Genomic DNA, 24,270 nt, shown 5'->3' with positions numbered 1-24,270 from the left:
CTTACAGGGATCACTGCAGACACTCGACATCTGAGATTGTTATTCTCTGCAGCAAAGCAGATAAATGTCATATTTTTTTTAGTGTAAAACTTGTGTGCTCAATGTTATGAGTTGGAGTACTCACATAGGGATGCATAATTTGATTATGAATCAACTTGTCAGAAGCTTGCCGGTCTTATTATTTCTTTGAAAATAAATGTCAGATGTGAATAGTTTGCATGGACTAGTCTCAGCCTTTGCAAACTACCTACAGGGCTTTGCATTCATGAACTGCAAAAATTCTTTTCCAGCACATGAAGATGGGAAAGTTCAATTCTAACATCTGCAGTCTACCAAAAGTCAGTTATATTAAACTAAAGCCTCTGGAAAACGAAATCTGTATTTCAACCTTCTTTTCTCACCTTGGCCCTGGCAACTTGAGTCTCTGACAGAAGCTACAATTCTAGCTCCTGAAGAAAACCAATCAGCCAGTGAGACAACAGTCTTAGATTGCATTACTCGGACCCAAGAGCTTCCAGATTCATACAGGATCCATCACAAAAGAAGTCGCTGCCTTTATAAATATTATTTGCTGAAGCAAGTTGACGCATTCACAGCAACAAAGATCTAGTTGCCACCTCCGAGAGGAAAAGTGCTGACTATACGATGTAAGTACTCGTCATTCTGCGATGACAAACTCAAACGAAATTATCATGAGAATAGCTAGTAAGCGATACCTGTGCATATGGGACAGAGATGAAAAACTGGCATTTTTCATTTGATATGGATAACTCTGTCATGAAAGAACAAAGCTTCTATATTGTAGCTGTTCTCGCGTCTCCAAGGTATCCTAGTTCACGACTTTATTTTGGCAACTAGAAACGACCATGTGACAACATTTGACACGTGCCAATGCGATAATAAAGAGTTAATATATGAAAATGCTAGTAAAAGCGCCATTTTTCATTAACATGCCTCTTTTTCTCTTTTCAGTAAAGAAAAGACTTCTTAATCTTTTGGTCTACCAGGATCTTGGTTACCCTTGAAAAAACAATGAAACATCTCCCCATCCTCCTTGTCATAGTGATTGTTGAAGTATTTTGGTCTCTCCAGTAACATTTGCACTCCAGTTAAAGGTTACAAGTTTTAAGCATCTGCTACTGAATTAGCAGAAGCATTTGACTGTCCTGGAACAATGATCTAGTTGTCTTAGATCGCAAGTTCCACGATAAGCATTCAGGCTTTTATAAAACCGAGAAGAATTTCAACTTCCAAGTTCATATCAAATGATGAAGAAACCTGCTGAAAATTAAAATCAATATGATTTGGTCCTCCTACAGGAATCTGCAGGGATTAGTGACAAAGTAGTCTTGGATTGCAAGTAGATGCATTTGCCACAACAATGATCTAGTTGTCACCTCTCAAGAGGTCAAATGAAGACTATATGATATAACCACTTTCATTCTGCAATGACAAACTAAAACTTTATCATCATCGGAATAGCTAGTAAGCAGTAATGGGGTATGTGGGACAGAGATGAAAAAACAGACGTCTTTCATTTTGATTTGGATCACTCCGTGATGTTAGAACAGAGCTTTTGAAATTGCAGCTGTACTCGTGTCTCCAAGGCATCTATGTATCCTAGTTCATACGGATATATGAGCAAAACCATAGTATACTAGCAAAGAATGTAAAATGGCACATGTTGATCAGAGGGCCAAACAGAAAGCTACAAAGAGATTCACCAGAAAAGAAGGAAACCTGCAATGCTCGCAATGTTTTCAAAGAGGTCAGAAGCTTTAACCTCAAGAACAATTTCTACGCTTCATATGGCTACTAGAAACAATTATTCTACTCCTTGTAACAATTTTTGAGATTATCTTTGATCCCAATTTCTTTTGAGGGCCACTGTCCATAAAAAGAACCACAAATGATGTCCCTGCCTTCATCCCTCATGGCGTCATGGATTTAACCTCCATTGTCTCTATCCTGGTCGACTTCATCAAAGTAAAATACCAGGGGAAGTTGACTTCACCCTTTGAAACTCACCCCGTCACCACCATCGTCGCCATCTGCAGCCTGCTCCTGCATTTCTTGTTGATGCGTTTCGCTTATCTGGCAGCCATGCTCCTTCTTGTGATGGAGCATCATCCTTCCTTATTGACTTCACCGGTTCGATATCGGTGGATTCACTCGCTTGGTTGCTGTTCCACGACTCCTTCCACTCCGTTCCCTGGTTCGTGCCACTCCTGTTGCTTTCCGTGAGTCTGTTGCAAGGCCCCATTCAAAAACTTTGGCTGTGGTTTTACTGCAAACTCATTCTCATAATAATCCATGTGGTGCAGTCTCGTGTATGGCATGGTGGAAGAGCGCAGCCGTATTCGCCTCGCACAGTCGTGTATCTGCATTTCATGTTAGAAGTCTGAGTGCCATAGTTGTTCAACTATTCCCTGCTTGGAAAAAGTAATCTTGTCTATATGGCCACTTTAAAACAAGTGACAAGTACTTTAGGAAGCTAGCTAGTATTTTATAAGAGGCATTTGGGGCTTTCTTCTCTTTATCTGAAACCATAAGGAGTTCCCAAGCCTTTGAATCATCAAATTATCTTCCGACCATAAGAAAGTAAAAACTACCCATGTATCGTGCCAATACCTAGCCATGAATGGGAATGCACCTTGTAGCAACTAAACTCCAAACTGACAGTGGCATTGATCCTCCCAGTTCCAGACTGTCATCTTTTATGCCACTCTGCTATCCCTGCCTTCAACCCACCACTGGAGTGGAGGAACGCCTTTGAACTTAACTTTCCTCTTAAAGTTTCAATAACCAGGCTGACAAAAAATAATAAATAAGAGCAAAAAAGTAAGCCCACGCCCAAGTGTCTTGTTTAAGCACTTTCTTTGGTCTTGCTTCAGTTGATGCCATCGCAAAGGAATTACTAGAGCAGATAGAACGAAAATAAGAAAAACAGAGTCTAGCCAAGAAGAACCCCAAAAAAGGAGGAAAGCAGAATCTGGAGAAACAGACAAAAAGACATAGATGAGACAGGGGGCTCTCACTGCATGCACCTTTAAGAGGCTTGGTCAAGCCGGAATATTTATGTTTCTTAGCAATTGGTAAGGATTTGAAACTGTTATTTATCTAATTGAAGAAGTTTTCGTGGTTAAACTGTAAATTAGGTTTTTGCAGTTGTGCGCAGTGCAATCTTAATCCTCACAGATTGCCTTCCACTTCAGTAAAAGATTGCCATTAACTTTCATCAGCCCACACTTATGCTTTGTTCATCAAAGATAATACCAGTTAGCAGTACCATTGTCCCCTTTGTAATAAGATAAGAGACACGAATCTGGGTGCTTATGACTGTGATTAATGCCCTTGCCCAGCTATTACTCATATCAAATATGTTTTACCATGGTGCGCTTGTATCACAGTAGAACTCTCATGCTAAACAGACTTTAGCCAAAATTGGATACAAGATGCTGCCGTACAATGTGGTGAATAGTCATGTTCCTTTTTAATATCATATATAGAGACTAATCTCCACAGTAAGTAATAATCAACCGAAAATGCACCAATACCAAACAGTGTTTAAGCAAGTTGCTGGAATAGTGCAAGTACCTGAAAGACCCTGCTATTGCTGAACTAGATGAAAAAAATTAAAATTCTGCAGAAAAAAGTGGGCACATACTTGGAGGTACTCAAGAAAAGACGTGCGATGCTGGTTTCCAAAAGCCACAAGCAAATTACATGTAATTGCAGAGTTCGAAAGGCACTTAACAAGATGAAAAAGAATATGGGAGTCAGGGAACCTACCTTTCTGTTTGATTTTTCAACTTGCATTCTTATGCAAGTCAATTGACTCACTGCTAGAGTCAACATCCAAGATTGTTGTTCTCTGCAGTAAAAGCAGATAAATATCATATTTTTGAAGTGCAAGACTTGTGTGCTCCATTTTATGAATCGGAGTATTAACATTTGGCTGCATAATTTGATGATGAATCAACTTGTCAGGTAGCTTGCCAGTCTAATTATTTCCACAGATACGAACATTAGAGATGTGTAGTTTGTACAGAATTGTCTCGAGCGTCTGCATACTATCTATCTAGCTTTGCATACATAAACTGTAAATTCTATAGCACATGAAGATGGGAAAAGTTTGGTTTTAACATCTACAGTCTGCCAAAATTTAGTAATCTTGAAATAAAGCCTACAGAAAAAAAAATCAACATTTCAGCATTCTTTTCTCACCTTGGCCCTGGCAACTTGAATGTCAATCAGCCAGCAAGACAATGTAGTCTTAGATTGCAAGTTAATGCTTTTGCCACAGCAAAGATCTAGTTGTCACCTCTCAGAGGTCAAATGAAGACTATATGATGTAATGACTCCCACATTCTGCAATGACAAACTACAACTATGTTATCATCAGAATAGCTATTAAGCAGTAATGGTGTATATGGGACAGAAATGAAAGAGCTGACATCTTTCATTTTGATTTGGATCACTCGTTGATGTTAGCGTTAGATCAAAGCTTTTGAAATTGTAGTTGTGCTCGCCTCTCCAAGGCATCAATTTATCCCAGTTCATATGGAAAAATGAGCAAAACCAAAGTACACCAGCAAAGAATGTAAAATGACACATATCCATCAACTGGCCAAACGGAAAGCTACGAAGAGATTCACCAGAAAAAGAAGGAAAATCTGCAACACTCAACAATGTTTTCAAAGAGGTCAGAAGCTTTAACCTCAAGAACAATTACTATCGTTTGTCAGAGTGACATTTTCATGACAGTAAACGATGCCCCTACCTTGACCACCAGGAGAGGAGGAAGGGCCTGTGAACTTTCCTATTTATTTTTTCTTGTGTTAGAAAAAAAAAAAAAAAAAGACTTTGTTCGGTGCTGATTGAATTCTCATTTCTCTTTTCTCGGCAATGTGTCCGCATAGTTACATCAATACGTAATAACCTGGAAGATTCATGTGCAAGAGTGAAGTTCCAATAACCGGGCTGGCAAAAAATTAATAAATAAGAGCAAAGCAGTAAGCCCAAGCCCAAGTGTCTCGTCTAAGTCCTTTCTTTGGTCTTGCCTCGGTTGATGCCATGGTAAGGGAATTACTAGAGCAAAAGAGAGAAAAAGATGGAAACAGAGTCTGCCAAGAAGAACACGAAAAAAAAAAAAAAAGGAGGAAAGTAGAGTTAAAAAAAAACCGAGAAAAAGACAGAGGAGGCAAAAGGGGCTCTTGCTATATGCACCGGATTAATTCTGTTTCTTGGCAATCGGTAAGGATTCAAAACTTTTATTTATCTAATTGAAGGAGTTTTCATAATTAAACTGTAAATTAGATTTTGTATGGATTCTATGTTGCTAGGTTGATTCTAGAGATTATTAAGCTATGAAATTATGTTATAAAGAAATTTTAGGGAATTGAAGAATACAACTTCAGGAAAGTCAATATAGGTTTATGATTTGGTTGGGAGAAATTTTTAAAATTTTGTACATTGCTAGAAACAGTTTTCAAATTACTATATTTGGCAATGGATTTCATCCTTCTCCGACCATCTTCCGGCTTTATGGTCTCTTAGTAATTCAAAAGAGTTTCATGTTGAAAGTAAGCTCACTTGGATTGGAGTTTTAAAATGAGGTCGACTCTATTTGCACAGTAATTGTTCAAAGGTCTTTTGTCAAGTGGATGATTTGATTCAAGAATATGGTATTGCCTACTAAAGTTTTAGTCGAGGTTAGTTCACACGTAAGTTTGACATTTACTTAATCTTTGATAGGACTTTCAAACTTTTCGAGCACCCTAACTTTCGTTTTGGATTTTATTTAGGGGTGGTTGTTATCCTCTACAAATTTAAAAGCTCATGTCTTGAAAGTGACTGGGATTTGATATATTCTAAAAAGCATTGCACAATATGATTTTTTTTTAAATGAAAAAGTAATGTTTTAAACATATTTGTTGCATAAAATATGATGGAGCGTTTACTACCCTTTTGGTATTTGAAATTTGAATGAATATAATTGATTAGTATAAAGTTGCATTACGATATTACTCATATTTTGATTATGTTGCACATAATATATTGAATTTGGATAAATGAATCTTTGGTATTGCTTTATCATAACATATGCTTGATTTACTTAGGAGAGATTTGGATTAGTCACTAAGCTATGGTTACTCACACTATTCATTCTAAATCTTTTTCTGGTCAACTAAAGTAGGATGTGAGCGTTATCGGCGAAATTTTTTTACAGTTGGATTTGGATGTGAGCTTAGATACTTGTATGGGATGATATTTGTGGGGTTTAATTGAGTTTGGAGATACACTAACACTTTTTTAATTTTCATGAATTTCAAAACTCTTGATTTTGTAACCAACTCACTATTTATCAAGTATATAGATGAATATATATATATATATATATATATATATATATATATATATATATATTGATAATTTGAAGCTGCGTCCTTTGGGCAAGACCATGGTAGTGTCTTTTTCCTTATTTTATAGAGTTGGGGTGTGACGGTAGATAAATGACATATCTTATTCACAAAGTCAACAAAATGAAAGCATGCATCAATATATCATTATTGTTTCTCTATATCATTATCAATTCCATACTCCAATGATAGCCGCCCCTCCCTTTCTATAATTACCCATTTATTGTGCAAATAATATATCCTGATATGAGCATCCTCGTGTCACCATGTTTTATGCACGAATTCACCTATTTCTATAATTGGAGGATATATGAAATCCTACTAAAATACTTTTGAAGCAGTGGACATTTTTTCTTGGTGAAATATTGCAATAGGTTTTTATATTACAAAAGATTGCATTTTCTTCAGTTTAAGACACCTTGGATTGTTGATGAAAGGATGAATTTTGCTAATTTCCTAAAAAATTCTCAAATTTTAATTTTAATTGCGATTCTACTCGAATTGGCTTTTTGTTTTAAAAAAGTTCCCAACTTTCATGAAGGCCCCATCTCTACCCATGAGTGGCCATACGATCATCATGTAACGCCGCACAGTCCAACCATTGCAATGTGAACACCGGAGGTTCCCCTAAGACCCTTTGGTAACTCTCTCTGATAGAGAGAGAGGGAGAGGGAGAGGGACAGAGTCAATAAAGGAGATTGAAAAGTGGTAAGAGTCAATAAAGGAGACTATAAAGAGGTTTATATACACACGTAAACACCTAGTAGGAGAGAATAAATATGACAAAAAAGAGAAAGCATTTTGTCTTCTTTCTTTTTTGCCTCTGAAAAAGGATGTGAACCGGTTTAAATTCAAGGTTGGACCAACCATTACTTTGATTAGTATAATAAATTCAAAGTTTTAGCAAAAGGAGCAGATGATCACCATAGATGAAAAATGTGCATGCATCATAATCTTTATTTCATCCAAATGTAGTTCATTCTATCATTTAGATAGGTTTACTTGTAATTACTTGGAAGAGCGCTTCTATATTTTGTTTTGCTCTTCTTAGAAATGTTCTCCTTGGTCTTAGTCTTCATAGTTTATACAAATGTCAACTTTTTATCTGTTGGATCTAAATTCACTTTAATTAGTTGAAGTTGTAGGTTGTATATGTGAACTGGGTCAATAATAACTTCAATTTGTATTTTTTTTTTTAAATAACGAATGCGGATAATTTTTTAGTTTTTGAAAATAAAATCGAGTTCTATTTAAAGATTTAAAAGAAAATTACGTTTAATTACAATTACTGCTTCAATGAGCCATATCGACATAGCTTACAGATCAAGGGTGCTACAAAACATGTGCATTTATAGAGAAATTGATAACTAGAAAAAAGTAGATTCGGCTCATACTACTTGTACGAATTGTATTTAATGGAAAATGTAAACATTACTTTTACATGTAAGTGCAATCAACTAATAAATTAAAAAACATAACTCGTAATATTAAAATAGGTGAATTTGGTTTTTTAAACAATTATGACAAAAGTGTTATCGCAAAATTGTCTTACGTAAGTTACTTTTGGAGTAAGTTGGATAAGAACTCTTTGATGAATGTATAGACTAGCCCAAGGTAAATGCACTTTTAAGACCTCATATAATTGCAGCTGACTTTAAATGAACAAGATATAAAACTTTTCATGGGCCACTTTAGTTTTATTAACTATTGCGTTGAAGCATAAATAAGAAAAAAAAAAATGTACAGATGAACACTGAAATACCACATCAGATAATACGGGAGTAGGGTACAACTCATGTCACCTCATTTACTTTGTGTCGACATCACTCAACTATAACTACATTCAAAACGCTTTTCTATCTCCTAATTTGCCTTGACGAACATGCATTGAGTCTCCGGAACCTAAGTGGAAGTTGTAGTTGCTTGGAATGTCTCGCGTGCTGGTCTTCGCTCCGCGGCTTAGCCCACTGCCGTGAATCGTGTCAATTTTTCTTTCACCAGTTGCGCTGAATTTGTCATGCCGTCCGCCCTAGGACACCCCTTTCACCCGCCGCCCTGACTTGACCTTCTAGTAGGCGATGATGAGGAGGATTGGTGGAGTTGCCATGCGTGTGAGCGGGCTTCCTTCTTGCCATTTGGATGGTTGACCATTGCTGCACGGCCTGATATTGCTTCGTCTACCTAGTCACAACTCTAAGCCTGATGAGGAATCTGAGAATGCGACCATCCAACATTTTGCTCATTAGCATCTGCTCACATCTCATCATCTGAGGACGAAAAGTAGAATCAAATGTGAAGCCTGCGAGGAGGTCTATCGATAGTACACGTGTATATTCTTTCTCCATGAGAGCTGCGCCAAATCTCTTCCCAGAGATGTACCGCCCGTCTCCATGATCATTATCTCTCTTGCTTTCGATCAATTGGTAGACCTCCAATGCAATGCCTGCCATAGAGTTTCCCGCTGCAGCAAATGCAATTTCAGCCTTGACATGGACTGTGCGGCTATTAGTCTAAATACACAAGACCTGGAGGGCAAGAAAGGCTCAGTTTTTTGGTCATTTCGCCCATCAGCATCTACTGGTGTCCCACAACGTGAAGCTTGAAACCAGAATCGAGTGCAAAGCATACTAGGTGAGGTCTATGGTTGTGTGGATTGCCTCTTCTTTTTCAAATTCACGATCATCCACTGCCGCTGGAGCAGTGCTGCTCTCATCTGCTCCATAAATCATGTGCTGAATTGCCCTCAGTTATGCAACACCCCGTTCACCCTGGCACAGCCACTTCTTCCCATATCAGGAAGGAACGCTCACTGATGCATGTCGTGCAGAGCATTGACGCTGTCCTTCTCTGCACAAAATGTGGCTTTGACTTCAACATTCCATGCACTTTTAAGAGGCCCACTTTCAAACATCACCTCCACGAGCATATGCTCTTTCTTATATTAGATCTACTGATGTGCACTTCCTATGCATTGCCTGGTAAATTTTGCACTTTCAACTTTCACGTTCTTGTGCAGTGCAGTCTTAATGTCAATCATGATTGCCTTCCACAATTACCACCAACAATAAAAGATCATCATCACCTCCATCAACTCACACTTTACACTTTGTCCAACGAAGATCATGCCGGTGAGTACTATTGTGACCTTTGAGAGAAAAAAGACCTGAATCTAGGTGCTTCCAGCTGCGATGAATGCCCCTGTGCATTGATTACTCATATCGAATGCGTTTTACCCACGGTATGCTTTCATCACAGAAGTGCTGTCTCACAAAACTGACAATTACCCAACAAAGAGATACAAGATGCTGCCTTGTGATGTGGAGAATAGCCCTGTTCTTTTTTCTTTCTTTAACATCATATATAGACTCGTTCTCCACAATAAGTTATAATCAACTGAAAATATGGTAATACCAAATGTTTTTTAAAGTAATGGAAGTACCTGAAGACCTTGCTATTGCTGAACTCGATGAAAAAATTGCAATTCTGCAGGTAAAGCAGAGAGAGTGAGCACACAACTGAGGGTACTGAAAAAAAAAATGGGCAATGATGGTCTCAAAAAGATGCAAGCAAAGTGCATTTAGTTGCAGAGTTGGGGAGGCACTTATCCAGAAGAAAAGAATTGGGGAGGCAGGAGACAGCCTTCCTGTTTGATGGTTCAACTTACGTTCTCAAGCAAGTCAATCAGAATCACCGCTAACACTCGACATCCGATATTGTTATTCTCTCCATCATATCTTTGAGTGTGAGACTTGTTTGCTTCATGTTATGAATTAATGCACTAAAATTGGGATGCATAAGTTGATTATGAATCAACTCATCAGGAAGCTTGCTGGTCTTATTATTTCCTCGAAAAATGAATATCAGCCTGGTGTAGTTTTTTTTTTGGTAAAACAGACTGGTGTAGTTTGTACAGACTAGACTCGAGCTTTTGCATACTATCAATATGGCTTTGCATTCATGAACTGTAAATTCTTTTCCAGCAGATGAAGATGGGAAAAGTTCCGTTCTAACATCTGCAGTATACCAAAATTCGGTTACATTGGACTAAAGCTTCCCAAAAGAAATCTATATTTCAGCATTCTTTTCACCATGGCCCTGGCAACTTGAATCTCTGACTGAAGCAACAATTCTAGCTCCTGGACGAAAACCAATCAACCAGTGAGACAACATAGTCTTAGATTGCATTATTCACATCCAAGAGCTTCTGGATACAAACAGGATACATCATAAAAGAAGTTGCTGTCTTTATAAATCTTATTTGCTGAAGCAAGTTGATGCATTCGCCGGAACAAAGATCTAGTTCTCACCTCTCAAAGGTAAAGTGCTGACTATATGATGTAACCAATCTGTCATTCTGCAACGACAAACTCAAACAATATTATCATCAGAATAGCTAGTTGTCCTTCTGGAGGCACAAAGGACTCGGTTTTTTACCATTTCGACCATCAGCATCCACTGCTCTTCCACACACAGCATCCACTGGTCTTCCACACACAGCTTGACTGCAAAATCAGGTGTGAAGCTTGTGAATGGAACATATAGGTGAGGCCTATGGTTGTCTTGATTGCCTCTTCTTTCTCCACTGCACTATCATTCTCTGCCGCTGAAACTGCCATATGAAGGATGGTGCGTGCAAGGCTTGTGTTGAATGTGTCAAATGTTTAGCCTATTGCCATGAAGAGCAGAGATGCTCTTCTCTGCTCCATAAATTATGTGCTGAATTGCCCTCAGATGCAACGACCTGCTCACCCTGCGTATCCTTTTTCTTCTCATATCAGGAGCACTGTTGACATATGTTGTGAAGAGCATGGATGCTCTGTCTTTCACTGCATGGAAGTGACGACTTCAACACTCCATGCACTTTTAAAAGGCCCACTTCAAAACATCACCTCCACAAGCATATACTCTTTCTTATTTTAAATCTACCTAACCATGCTACTATGAAGTGTCTGTGGTAAATTGTGCAGCTTCGTCTTTTGCAGTTGTGTGCAATGCAATCTTAATCATCACAGATTGCCTTCCACTACAGTAAAAGATTGCCATTAAATTCCATCAACTCACACTTTATGCTTTGTTCGTCGAAGATAATACCAGTGAGCAGTGCTATTGTGCCCTTTGTAATATTACAAGGGACACAAATCTGGGTGCTTATGACTGATGAATGCCCTTGCCCATTGATTACTATATCAAATGCATTTTACCATGGTGCGCTTGTATCACAGTAGTGCTCTCTTGCTAAACAGCCTTTACCCAAAATTGGATACAAGATGCTGCCATGTGATGTTTAACATCATATATATAGACTCATCTCCACAATATGTAATAATCAGCAGAAAATGCGCTAATACCAAACAGTGTTTAATACAAGTTGCTAGAACAGTGCAAGTACCTGAAGACCCTGCTATTGCTGAACAGCCTGAACTAGATGTAAAAGTTGAAATTCTGCAGGAAAAAGTGGGCACATGATTGGAGGTGCTCAAGAAAAGACGTGTAATGCTGGTCTCCAAAAGCCACAAGCGAAGTGCATTTAGTTGCACAGTTGGGAATGCCCTTACCAAGATGAAAAGAATTCGGGAGTCAGGAGAACACCCTTCTGTTTGATGTTTCAACTTACGTTTTTATGCAAGTCAACTGGGCTCACTGCTACCGTCAACATCCAAGATTGTTGTTCTCTGCAGTAAAAACAGACAAATATCATATTTTTGAAGTGCAAGGCTTTTGTGCTCTGTCATTTATCAAAGTATTAACATTGGGATGCTTAATTTGATTATGAATCAACTTGTCAGGAAGCTAGCTGGTCTAATTGTTTCCACAAATATGAACATCAGATGAGTGTAGTTTGTACAGAATTGTCTTGAGCATCTGTATACTATCTATCTAGCTTTGCATACATGAACTGTAAATTCTACGGCACATGAAGATGGGAAAAGTTTGGTTCTAACATCTACAGTCTGCCAAAATTCAGTAATCTTGAACTAAAGCCTACAGAAAAAAAATCAAAATTTCAGCTTTCTTTTCTTACCTTGGCCTCGGCAGCTTGAATGTTAATCAGCCAGGGAGACAACATAGTCTTTGATTGCAAGTTAACGCATTTGCCACAGCAAAGATCTAGCCGTCGCCTCTCAGAGGTAAAATGAAGACTACATGATGTAACGACTCCCACATTCTGCAATGACAAACTACAAGTATATTATCATCGGAATAGCTAATAAGCAGTAATGGTGTATATGCGAGAGATGGAAAAAGCTGACATGTTTCATTTTGATTTGGATCACTCAATGATGTTAGTGTTAGATCAAAGCTTTTGAAATTGTAGCTGTGCTCGCGTCACCAAGGCATCAATTTATCCCATGGACAAATGAACAAGAACATAGTACACCAGCAAAGAATGTAAAACGACACATATCCATCCACTGGCCAAACAGAAAGCAACACTTAACAACGTTTTCAAAGAGGTCAGAAGCTTTAACCTCAAGAACCATTACTACCCCTTATATGGCCACTACAAACGACCATTCTACTCATCGTAACAGTTGTTGAGGTCATCTTCAATCTCCTCAATAACGATAGATCCCAATTTCTTTTGAGGGCTTAGCTTATCTTAAACAGATCTAGTCACTACAAGGTCCATCACCGTTCATGGCTAGGAATAGGAAAGATACATAGGTAGTTTTTGCTTGTTCCCTGCTCTCCTTTCTTATGATCGGGAGATAATTTGACGCCGAAGGCTTGGGGATTCCTTACGGGTTTGGCTCCAGATACAGAGAAGAAAACCCCAAGTGCATCTTATACAAAACTAGCTTAGGTTCCTAAAGTACTGATCATTTGATTTAAAGTGGTCATACAATTAAAATTACTTCTCTGAAGCAGGGAACAGTCGAACAACTACAGCGCTCGGACTCCCGGCGTGAAACGCCCATCCACAGCCGGGCGCGGCAAATGTGACTGCGCCCTTCCACCATGCCATACACGGGAGCGCGCTGCACGGATAATCATGAGAACGAGTTTGCGGTAAAACCACAGCCAAAGGTTTTGAATGAGGCCCCGTGACAGGCGCACTGAAAGCAACAGGAACAGCACGAACCAGAGGACGGAGTGGAAGGAGTCGTGGAGCAGCAACCACGCGAGCGAAAACACCGATGTCAAACCGGTGAAGTGGAAGAGGAGGCGCGCTGCTCCATCCCAAGAAAGAGCAGGGCCGCGAGGCGGTGGTGCCCGAGTAGCGACACGCCCCAAAGAGAAATGCAGGAGGAGGCTGCAGATGGCGACGCGGGTGGCGACGGGGTGGGTTTCAAAGGGTGAAATCGACTTCCCCTGGTAAACCACTTGGATGATGTTGACCAGGATAGAGACGATGGAGCTAAGGTCCATGGCGTCGTGAGGGATGAAATTCTTTTTGGTCAGGGTAAGGCACATGTTGCGAAACGTTTTATACTCTCTTTTTTCGGCTTCGGCCATCGTCGCCATGGTGCTTCGGCCGACGCCGCCATGCGAAACATTTTATGACCGACGCCGCCATGCGAAACATTTAATACTCTCTTTTTTCGGCTCAGGCCATGGTGCCTCGACCGACGCCGCCATGCGAAATATTTAATACCCTCTTTTTTCGGCTAACGCCATGGTGCCTTAGTCTCGATTCAAAAAAAGAGTATAAAATGTTTCACAACATCCAAAGTAGTGAGCACGGTAGTGTAGACTCAAAAGAAAGAGTATAAAATGTTTCGCAACATCCAAAGTATAGAGTATTCAAATTGACCCGAAAGAAAGAGTATAAAATGACGTCCCCGTTTTTTCATCCCTCGCTACGCCCCGCAGCACCCAAAATAAAAACAATGTCCTGTGCCCAGACCAAAAATATTTATGTCCTATGCCACTTTCCATGAAAAAACAAATATCAAATGATGTCCCTACCCTCACCCCTTATGACGCCATGGAGTGAATGAAGGCCTTGAACTGTCCGATTTATTTTTTTATTTGGTTATATTCAAAAGGGAGAAAAGTACCCAAAAAAAAAACCATAAACCTATTGTATTCATCCAAATTTAGTCTTAAACCTTATACTAGTGCCAATTTAGTAATTCCGATTAATTTTGGTTGAATATTGCTTATGTGGATGGTTGTAAAAAAACTATAATAATAATTTAATATTTTTTCGATTTCTTACATTTTTTTCCTTTCTTCTTCCTTTTGCCATTCATAGGCAATGGCCGAGCGAGCTGGCCTTACCAAATCTAGCCTAGGCGAGGGCGAGGGTGAGGGGCGAGCTCATCAAGGATCCCTCTCGCCTAGTCGAGCCGATGATCCTCACCCAAGTGAGGCCAACCCCTTGGCCGAGTCACGTTGAATAACCCACATTTATATCAATAATTTTCAATTAAAATTAATTTGAAGGATTGAATTAGCAAAAATTTATGATTAAATTGTTATAATTTAAAGGTTTAAGATTATGACACAAGTGCAATAGATTAAAAACTTTTCTGACATTTTTCCCCATTAAAGAGGCCTTGATCTAGCCAACACCCTCACCCCTAACATAGTTCGCAATATATATTGTGACATGAACATTTGTTTGTTGCCATGTTTTATGCACGAACTCATCTATTTCTATGATTGTTGCATATATTAAGTCCTTCTAAAATACTTTAGAAGTAGCTGGATATCTTTTCGATGAAATATTGCGAAAATAGGTTTAAGATGCCTTGGATTGTTGATAGAAGCATGACTTTTTTATGGGCTAATATATAGAGAGAGAGAGAGAGAGAGATAGAAGCATGACTTTTTTATGGGCTAATAGAGAGAGAGAGTGAGAGAGAGAGAGAGAGAGAGACGCACAGCCTAGTAGAAGAGAATAAATATGATAAAAAGAGAGAATTCTTCTTCTTTTGCCTCAAAAAAAGGACTTGAACCAGTTCAAATCAAGGTAGGACCTTGATTAGTATAATAAATTCAAATTTTAGCAAATTCAAAATTTTACCAAAAGAAACGTACAAATTAGTGGAATGAAGATGATACATCGCAGATGAAATATACATGTGCATCATAATCTTTATTTCATCCAAATTGAATAATAAATATCATCTTTTTGAGAAAATAGAAAAAACAAGGTATAGGGGAGGAATATTTGTGGAAACTTTTAAAGAAGAGAGAGAAATGGGGGAAGGCCATGCGAAAGCACAGCAGGGGATGAGGGGTGAGCAAAAGGGGTAAGGAACGGGAAGGAACGGGAAGGGCATGAGTGAAAATTTGATGACTAAGGGGGTGCATGACAACCATTCTCATTCCAGAAATAATTTACTGAACAGAAATAGATTTTTCTATTTCTATTTCTAGAAGAGTTTCTAAAAAAATAACCATTTGATAACGAAACAAAATTTCTATTCTAAAAATAGAAATTCGTTTGATAACGATACAAAATTTCTTTATTTCCGGGTCGTCGACCGGCGACGGCGACCAGCGGCGGGGCGGCGGCGGGCGGTGGTCGACGGCGGCGGGCGGCGGCGGGCGGGGCCGGCGACGGGCGGCCGATGGCGGGTGGCGCGGGCGGCAACCGGCGGAGGAGGAGGAGGAGGCAAGATGTCATAGAGGAGATGAGAGTTACCGAAATTAGGGTTTGTGGGAGAAATTATTTCTGATTTCTATTTCAGAAATAGAGAAGTAGATTTTTTCTATTTCTGATTTCTCTTCCAAATCTATTTCTGGAATAGAAATCTATTCCAGAAATAGAAAAACGGAATAGGTTTATCAAACGGATTTCTATTCCAAAAATAGGCCTGGAACAGAAAAACTATTTCTGGAACAGAAATTTTGGTTATCATGCGCGTCCTAAGTCTAGTTCACAAAGAAACTACATTGGGATAGTCAATAAGGGAGACTCAGAAGTTTTTGAAGAGAGGTTTATGTATTCATACATGCGCACACCCCAGCAGGAGAGAATAAATATTAAAAAAAGAGAGAACTTTGTCGTCTTCTTCTTCTTCATTTTTTTCTTTTTTTGCCTCGGAAAAAAGCCAAACAAGATAGGACCTTGATTAGTCTAATAAATTCAAAATTTAAGCAAAAGGAACATACAAATTAATGGAATGAAGACGATACACCGTAAGTGAAAATGTGCATGCATTATAATTTTTATTTCATCCAAATTGAATCATAAATGTCATCTTTTCGAGAAAACAGAAAAAAAAAAAAAAAACAAGGTTATTAAGGAGGAATGTTTGTGGAAACTCTTAAAGATGAGAGAAATGGGTGGAGGCCATGTGAAAGCACAACAGGGACGAGGAACAGGGTTGTGCAAATGAATCGAGAACAGTCTAGATTGCCCAAGAATCAATGATTTCTAAGGAAATCAGTTTGGTTCTCGTTTTAGGTGTAAAACCACCACTTGGACTAGATCGATAATATATATTTATATTTAATTTTTAATTAAAAAAATGAAAAATCTTAGATCCTAGGTTTGATTAGTTTTTACGTAAGATAACGGCAAATGTGGCTGAGCTCTTCCACCATGCCATACGCGGAATTGAATCTCCATTCAAAGCGCCTTTTTATTTCCTAATTTGCCTTGGTGATCAGGCATCGAATCTCCTCACCCTGAGCGGAAGGTTGTACTTGCTTGGAATGTCTGGCGTGCTGGTCTCCGATCTGCAGCTCAGCCCCACAGCTGTAAATTGTGTCGATTCTTCTTTCACGAGTCATGCCCCGAATTTAGCATGCTGTCCGCCCAAGAAAACCCGTTTCACCAACAGCCCCTGCTTGAACACCTAGTAGGCGGACGATGAGGAGGATCGTTGTAGTTGCCATGCGTGTGAGCAGGCTTCCTTCTTGCTATTTGGATGGTTGAGCGTTATTGCATGCCCCGATATAGCATTGTTTGCCTAGTCACAACTCTAAGCCTGACGACGATTCTAAGAACGTGACCATCCAACATTTTGCTCATTGGCATCTCCTCACAGCCCATCATGTCGGCACCAAAAGTTGAATCAAATGCAAAGCCTGCAAGGAGGTCTATGGTTGCTACACGGTGCATATTCTTAATTCACAAAAGCTGCGCGGAATCTACCCCAGAGAAGCAACGCCCGTCTTTCCATTTCGCCCATCAGCATCCACTGGTGTCCCCCCACGTGAAGCTCGAAACCAGAATCTAGTGCAAAGCTTGTGAATAGAACATACTAGGTGAGTTCTATGCTTGTCTGGATTGCCACTTCTTTCTGCAATTCACGCTCATCCACTGCCGCTGGAGCTAGGTCATATGAAAGATGGTGCGGGCAAGGCTTGTAATGAATATGTCAAAAGGTTTAGCCCATCACTGCCTGGAGCAGAGCTGCTTTCTGCTCCAGAAATCATGTGCTGAATTGCCCTCAGGCATGCGACACCCCGTTCGCCCGGCACATCCACTTTTCCCGTATCAGGAAGGAACGATTACTGACGCATGTGGTGAAGAGCATTGACACTGTCTTTCACTGCGTAGGACGCGACTTCGACTTCAACATTCCATGCACTTTTGGAAGGCCCACTTTGAAACATCACCTCCACGAGCATCTACTCTTTCTTATATTAGATCTACTGACTCATGCTTCCTATGCAGTGTCTGGTAAATTTTGCACTTTCGACCTTCATGTTCTTGTGCAGGGCAGTCTTAATGTCAACCACGATTGCCTTCCACACCTCCATCAACTCACACTTTACACTTCGTCCATCAAAGATCAGGCCGGTGAGCATTATTGTGACCTTTGAGAGATAAAAGACCTGAATCTATGTACTTCCAGCTGCGATGAATGCCCTTGCGTATCGATTACTCATATTGAATGCGTTTTACCCACAGTATGCTTTCATCACAGAAGTGCTCTCTCATTAAACTGACATTAGCCAACGAAGAAATACAAGATGCTGCCTTGTGAAGTGGTCAAAAGCCCGGTTCTTTTTTCTTCCTTTAAAATGATATATAGACTTATTCTCCACAATAAGTTATAATCAACAGAAAATATGGTAATACCAATTTTTTTTTCAAATAATGGAAGTACCTGAAAACCCTGCTATTGCTGAACTAGATGAAAAAATTGCAATTCTGCGGGAAAAAGCGGACTGAGTGAGCACACAACTGAAGGTACTAAAAAAATAACGGGCAATGCTGGTCTCAAAAAGATGCAAGCGAAGCACATGTAGTTGCAGAGGTGGGGAGGCACTTATCCAGAAGAAAAGAATTGGGGTGGCAGGAGACAACCTTTTTTGTTTGATGTTTCAGCTTACGTTCCTAAGCAAGTCAATCAGAATCACTGCTAACACTCGACATCCGAGATTGTTATTCTCTGCAGCAAAAGCAGATATATATCATATTTTTGAGTGTGAGACTTGTTTGCTTCATGTTATGAATTAATGTACTAACATTGTGATGCATAAATTGATTTTGGCAGGAAGCTTGCAGGTCACTATTTCCTCAAAAAATGAATATCAGATGTGTGTAGTTTGTACAGATTAGTCTCAAGCTTTTGTGTACTATCTATATGGCTTGGCATTCATGAGCTGCAAATTCTTTTCCACACATGAAGATGGGAAAAGTTCAGTTCTAACATTTGCAGTCTACCAAAATTTGGTTACATTGGAGTAAAGCCTCCCAAAGAAGAATCTATATTTCAGCATTCTTTTCTCACCTTGGCCCTGGTAACTTGAATCTCTGACTGAAGCAACAATTCTAGCTCCTGGACAAAAACCAATCAACCAATGAGACAAAATAGTCTTAGATTGTATTATTCAGATCCAAGAGCTTCTAGATACATACAGGATACATCACAAAAGAAGTCACGGTCTTTATAAATCTTATTTGCTTAAGCAAGTTGATGCATTCGCTGCGACAAAGATCTAGTTGTCACCTCTCAGAGGTAAGATGCTGACTATATGATGTAACCAATCTGTCTTTCTGCAATGACAAACTCAGACATTATTATCATCAGAATAGCTAAGAATAGCTAGTTGTGCTTCTGGAGGTTCTAAGGACTCGGTTTTTTACCATTTTTCAACCATCACCATCCACTGGTCTTCCACATGCAGCTCGACTGCAAAATCAAGTGCAAAGCTTGTGAAGGGAACATATAGGTGAGGTCTGTCTATAATTGTCTTGATTGCCTCTTCTTTCTCCACTGCACCATCATTCTCTGCCGCTGGAACTTTCATATGAAGGATGGTGTGTGCAAGGCTTGTGTTGAATGTGTCAAATGTTTAGCCTATCGCCAGGCGGAGCAGAGCTGCTCTTCTCTGCTCTATATATTATGTGCTGAATTGCCTCAGATACAACGACCTGCTCACCCTGCACATCCTTTTTCTTCTCGTATAAGGAGGAGCACTGTTGACGTATGTCGTGAAGAGCGATGACGCTCTGTCTTTCACTGCACAGAAGTGACAATGACTTGAACACTCTATGCACTTTTGAAAGGCCCACTTTGAAACATCACATCCACAATTTGCATTTTGGAAAACTCCTTTAACTCAATGGCCTTTGCATTTCCCCACAGACTTTCCCCAAAAGCCTTCCCAAATGCACCCTTACTCTTTCTTATTTTAAATCTGCCTAACTGTGCCACTATGAAGTGTCTGGTAAATTTTGCAAGTTCGGCTTTTGCAGTTGTGTGCAGTGCAATCTTAATCATCACAGACTGCCTTCCACTACAGCAAAATATTGCATTAACTTCCATCAACTCACACTTTACGCTTTGTTCATCGAAGATAATACCAGTGAGTAGTACTATTGTGCCTTTTGCAATAAGATAAGGAGCATGAATCTGGGTGCTCATGACTCTGATCAATGCCTCACTCATTGACTACTCATATCAAATGCGTTTTGCCATGGTGCACTTGAATCACAGTAGTGCTCTCTTGCTAAACAGACTTTAGCCAAAATTGGATACAAGATGCTGCCATGTGAGGTGAATAGCCATGTTACTTTTTAACATCATATATATAGACTCATCTCCATGATAAGTAATAATCAACAGAAAATGTGCTAATACCAAAAAGTGTTTAATACAAGTCGCTGGAATAGTGCAAGTGCCTGAAGACCCTGCGATTGCTGAACTAGATGAAAAAAAATTAAAATTCTGCAGGAAAAAGTGGGCACATAATTGGAGGTGCTCAAGAAAAGACACACAATGCTGGTCTCCAAAAGCCGGAAGCAAAGTGCATGTAGTTGCAGAGTTGAGGAGGGACTTACCAAAATGAAAAGAATATAGTAGTCGGGGAACCTACCTTTCTGTTTGATGTTTCAACTTACGTTCTTATGCAAGTCAATTGGATTCACTGCTACAGTTGACATCCAAGATTGTTGTTCTCTGCAGTAAAAACAGATTTAAAATCATATTTTTGAACTGGAAGACTTTTGTGCTTTGTGTCATATATTGAAGTATTAACATTGGGATGCATAATTTGATTATGAATCAATTTATCAGGAAGCTAGTTGGTCTAATTCTTTCCACAAATAGGAACATTGGATGCGTATAGTTTGTACAGACAAGTCTTGAGCTTCTGCATACTATCTATCTAGCTTTGCATTCATGAACTGTAAATTCTTTTTCAGCACATGACGATGTGAAAAGTTCTTGTCTAACATCTACAGTCTGCCAAAATTCAGTTATCTTGAACTAAAGCCTCTTGAAAAAAAAAAAAAAAAAAATCTACATTCAGCATTCCTTTTTCACGTTGGCCCCGGCAACTTGAATGTCTAACTGAGACAACGTAGTCTTAGATTGCAAGTTGATGCGGTTGCCACAGCAAATTTCTAATTGTCACCTCTCAGAGGTAAAATGAAGACTATATGATCTAACGGCTCTCATTCTGCAATGGTAAGCTGCAACTATATTATCATCGGAATAGGTAGAAAGCAGTAGTGGTGTATATGGGACATATACTCTTTCTTATTTTAGATCTACTGAACTGTATTTCCTAAGCAGTGTCTCTAGTAAATTTTGCAGGTTTGACTTCAATGGTTGTGTGCAGTGCAATCTTAATCCTCACAGATTGCCTTCCACTTCAGTAAAAGATTGCCATTAACTTTCATCAACCCACACTTATGCTTTGTTCATCAAAGATAATACCAGTTAGCAGTGCTATTGTCCCCTTTGTAATAAGATAAGAGACACGAATCTGGGTGCTTATGACTGTGATTAATGCCCTTGCCCATCTATTACTCATATCAAATATGTTTTACCATGGTGCGCTTGTATCACAGTAGAACTCTCATGCTAAACAGACTTTAGCCAAAATTGGATACAAGATGCTGCCGTACAATGTGGTGAATAGTCATGTTCCTTTTTAATATCATATATAGAGACTAATCTCCACAGTAAGTAATAATCAACCAAAATGCACCAATACCAAACAGTGTTTAATACAAGTTGCTGGAATAGTGCAAGTACCTGAAGACCCTGCTATTGCTGAACTAGATGAAAAAAATTAAAATTCTGCAGAAAAAAAGTGGGTACATACTTGGAGGTACTCAATATAAGACGTGCGATGCTGGTTTCCAAAAGCCACAAGCAAATTACATGTAGTTGCAGAGTTCGAAAGGCATTTAACAAGATGAAAAGAATATGGGAGTCAGGGGAACCTACCTTTCTGTTTGATTTTTCAACTTGCATTCTTATGCAAGTCAATTGGACTCACTGCTAGAGTCAACATCCAAGATTGTTGTTCTCTCGCAGTAAAAGCAGATAAATATCATATTTTTGAAGTGCAAGACTTGTGTGCTCCATTTTATGAATCGGAGTATTAACATTGGGCTGCATAATTTGACAATGAATCAACTTGTCAGGTAGCTTGCCAGTCTAATTATTTCCACAGCTACGAACATTAGAGATGTGTAGTTTGTACAGAATTGTCTCGAGCGTCTGCATACTATCTATCTAGCTTTGCATACATAAACTGTAAATTCTATAGCACATGAAGATGGGAAAAGTTTGGTTTTAACATCTACAGTCTGCCAAAATTTAGTAATCTTGAAATAAAGCCTACAGAAAAAAAAAAATCAACATTTCATCATTCTTTTCTCACCTTGGCCCTGGCAACTTGAATGTCAATCAGCCAGCAAGACAATGTAGTCTTAGATTGCAAGTTGATGCTTTTGCCACAGCAAAGATCTAGTTGTCACCTCTCGAGAGGTCAAATGAAGACTATATGATGTAATGACTCCCACATTCTGCAATGACAAACTACAACTATGTTATCATCGTAATAGCTATTAAGCAAGTAATGGTGTATATGGGACGAAAATGAAAGAGCTGACATCTTTTATTTTGATTTGGATCACTCGTTGATGTTAGCGTTAGATCAAAGCTTTTGAAATTGTAGTTGTGCTCGCCTCTCCAAGGCATCAATTTATCCCAGTTCATATGGAAAAATGAGCAAAACCATAGTACACCGGCAAAGAATGTAAAATGACACATATCCATCCACTGGCCAAACAGAAAGCTACGAAGAGATTCACCAGAAAAAGAAGGAAAATCTGCAACACTCAACAATGTTTTCAAAGAGGTCAGAAGCTTTAACCTCAAGAACAATTACTATCTCTTACCTGGCTACTAGAGTAGACCTACTCGTCAAAACGATTGCTGAGGTTATCTTCGATCTCTTCAATAACAGTAGATCCCAATTTCTTTTGAGGGCTTAGCTTATCTTAATCAGATCTAGTCGATACAAGGTCCATCACCGTTCATAGGTGGTTTGTACTTGTCCCCTGCTCTCCTTTCTTATGGTTGGGAGATAATTTGATGATGCCGAAGGCTTGGGGACTCCTTATGTTTTCATATAAACGGAAGAAAGGCCCGAGTGCATCTTATAAAAAACTAGCTTAGACATGCGGCCTTAAACGCTGATCCACGACCGGGAGACCACGCTGCATGGCACGGATGATCACATGAGGATTTTGTCGTAAAACCACAGACAAAGTTTTTGCATGAGGCCGTACAACAGACTCACGGAAAGCAGCAGGAGCAGCACGAACAACCAGGGGACGGAGTGGAAGGAGTCATGGAGCAGCAACCACGCGAACGAAGCCACTGATATCGAACCAACGAAGTCGATGAAGAGGTGCCATGCTGCATCCCGAGAAGGAGCACGGCCGCTCGACGGTGGTGCCCGATCAGCGAGACGCAGCAACAAGAAACGCAGGAGCAGGCTGCAGATGGCAACCCCGATGGTGACGGGGTGGGTTTCAAAGGGCGAAGTCGACTTTCCCTATATCTCACTTGGATGAAATCAACGAGGATAGAGAGGATGGGGTAAGATCCATGGCGCCGTGTTGGGCGCAGGCAGGGACATCATTGATGCTTTGCTTCTGCTTATTTTATTCGAAGTGAAATTTGGACATCATTCATATTCACAGCATGAATAGGTGCAAATGTCACATCGGATAAAAGAAGCAGAAACATCAATCATGTCCCTGCGTTCACCCCACCACCGGGGTGGACAAAGTGGGGAAACGCCTTTAAAGTTTCCTATTTATTTGTTCCTGTGTTTCAGCAGTGTGTGCAAATAACCTGGAAGATTCACGTACAAGAATAAAGTTCCAATAACCAGGCCGGCAAAAAAGGGTTAATATCTTAAAAAATCCCAAACTGATACACTTGTGACAAATTTATCTTAAATTATTTTTTTTGACAACCAAAAATTTTAAATTGGTATGCCTTTGACAAATTTACCCCAAACCGATACACTTGTGACAAATTTACCCTCTGTTAATTTTTTGTTAAATTTTATTCTCAAATTATTAAGTTAAATAACACGTGACAGTTGACCAGTATACCAATTTAGGATTTTACGCTCCGTTTATCACATTTTACAATTTTTGTGATTTTTTTTGTGATATTAA

The 24,270-nt window shown here is 39.4% G+C and overlaps 3 long non-coding RNA genes across 3 annotated transcripts; all 3 read right to left on the bottom strand.

Annotated features, from left to right (window-relative positions):
- Nucleotides 1-1,757: 1,757 nt before the first annotated feature.
- On the bottom strand, nt 1,758-22,560 carry LOC120292693. Its single transcript, XR_005550294.1, has 4 exons — nt 22,455-22,560; nt 22,016-22,098; nt 2,632-2,787; nt 1,758-2,381 (listed from the first exon to the last, which is right to left on the bottom strand). It is a non-coding gene; the product is annotated as an uncharacterized LOC120292693 (long non-coding RNA).
- On the bottom strand, nt 10,506-11,167 carry LOC120292694. The gene is made up of 3 exons (XR_005550296.1): nt 10,857-11,167; nt 10,730-10,776; nt 10,506-10,558 (listed from the first exon to the last, which is right to left on the bottom strand). It is a non-coding gene; the product is annotated as an uncharacterized LOC120292694 (long non-coding RNA).
- On the bottom strand, nt 22,558-23,790 carry LOC104440948. Its single transcript, XR_005550295.1, has 3 exons — nt 23,379-23,790; nt 22,975-23,295; nt 22,558-22,599 (listed from the first exon to the last, which is right to left on the bottom strand). It is a non-coding gene; the product is annotated as an uncharacterized LOC104440948 (long non-coding RNA).
- Between the last annotated feature and the right edge of the window lie 480 nt (nt 23,791-24,270).

This window comes from Eucalyptus grandis, chromosome 4 (genome assembly GCF_016545825.1).
Source record: "Eucalyptus grandis isolate ANBG69807.140 chromosome 4, ASM1654582v1, whole genome shotgun sequence".
Lineage (NCBI taxonomy): Eukaryota > Viridiplantae > Streptophyta > Magnoliopsida > Myrtales > Myrtaceae > Eucalyptus > Eucalyptus grandis.
This window is presented reverse-complemented; position numbering and strand designations above follow the sequence as displayed.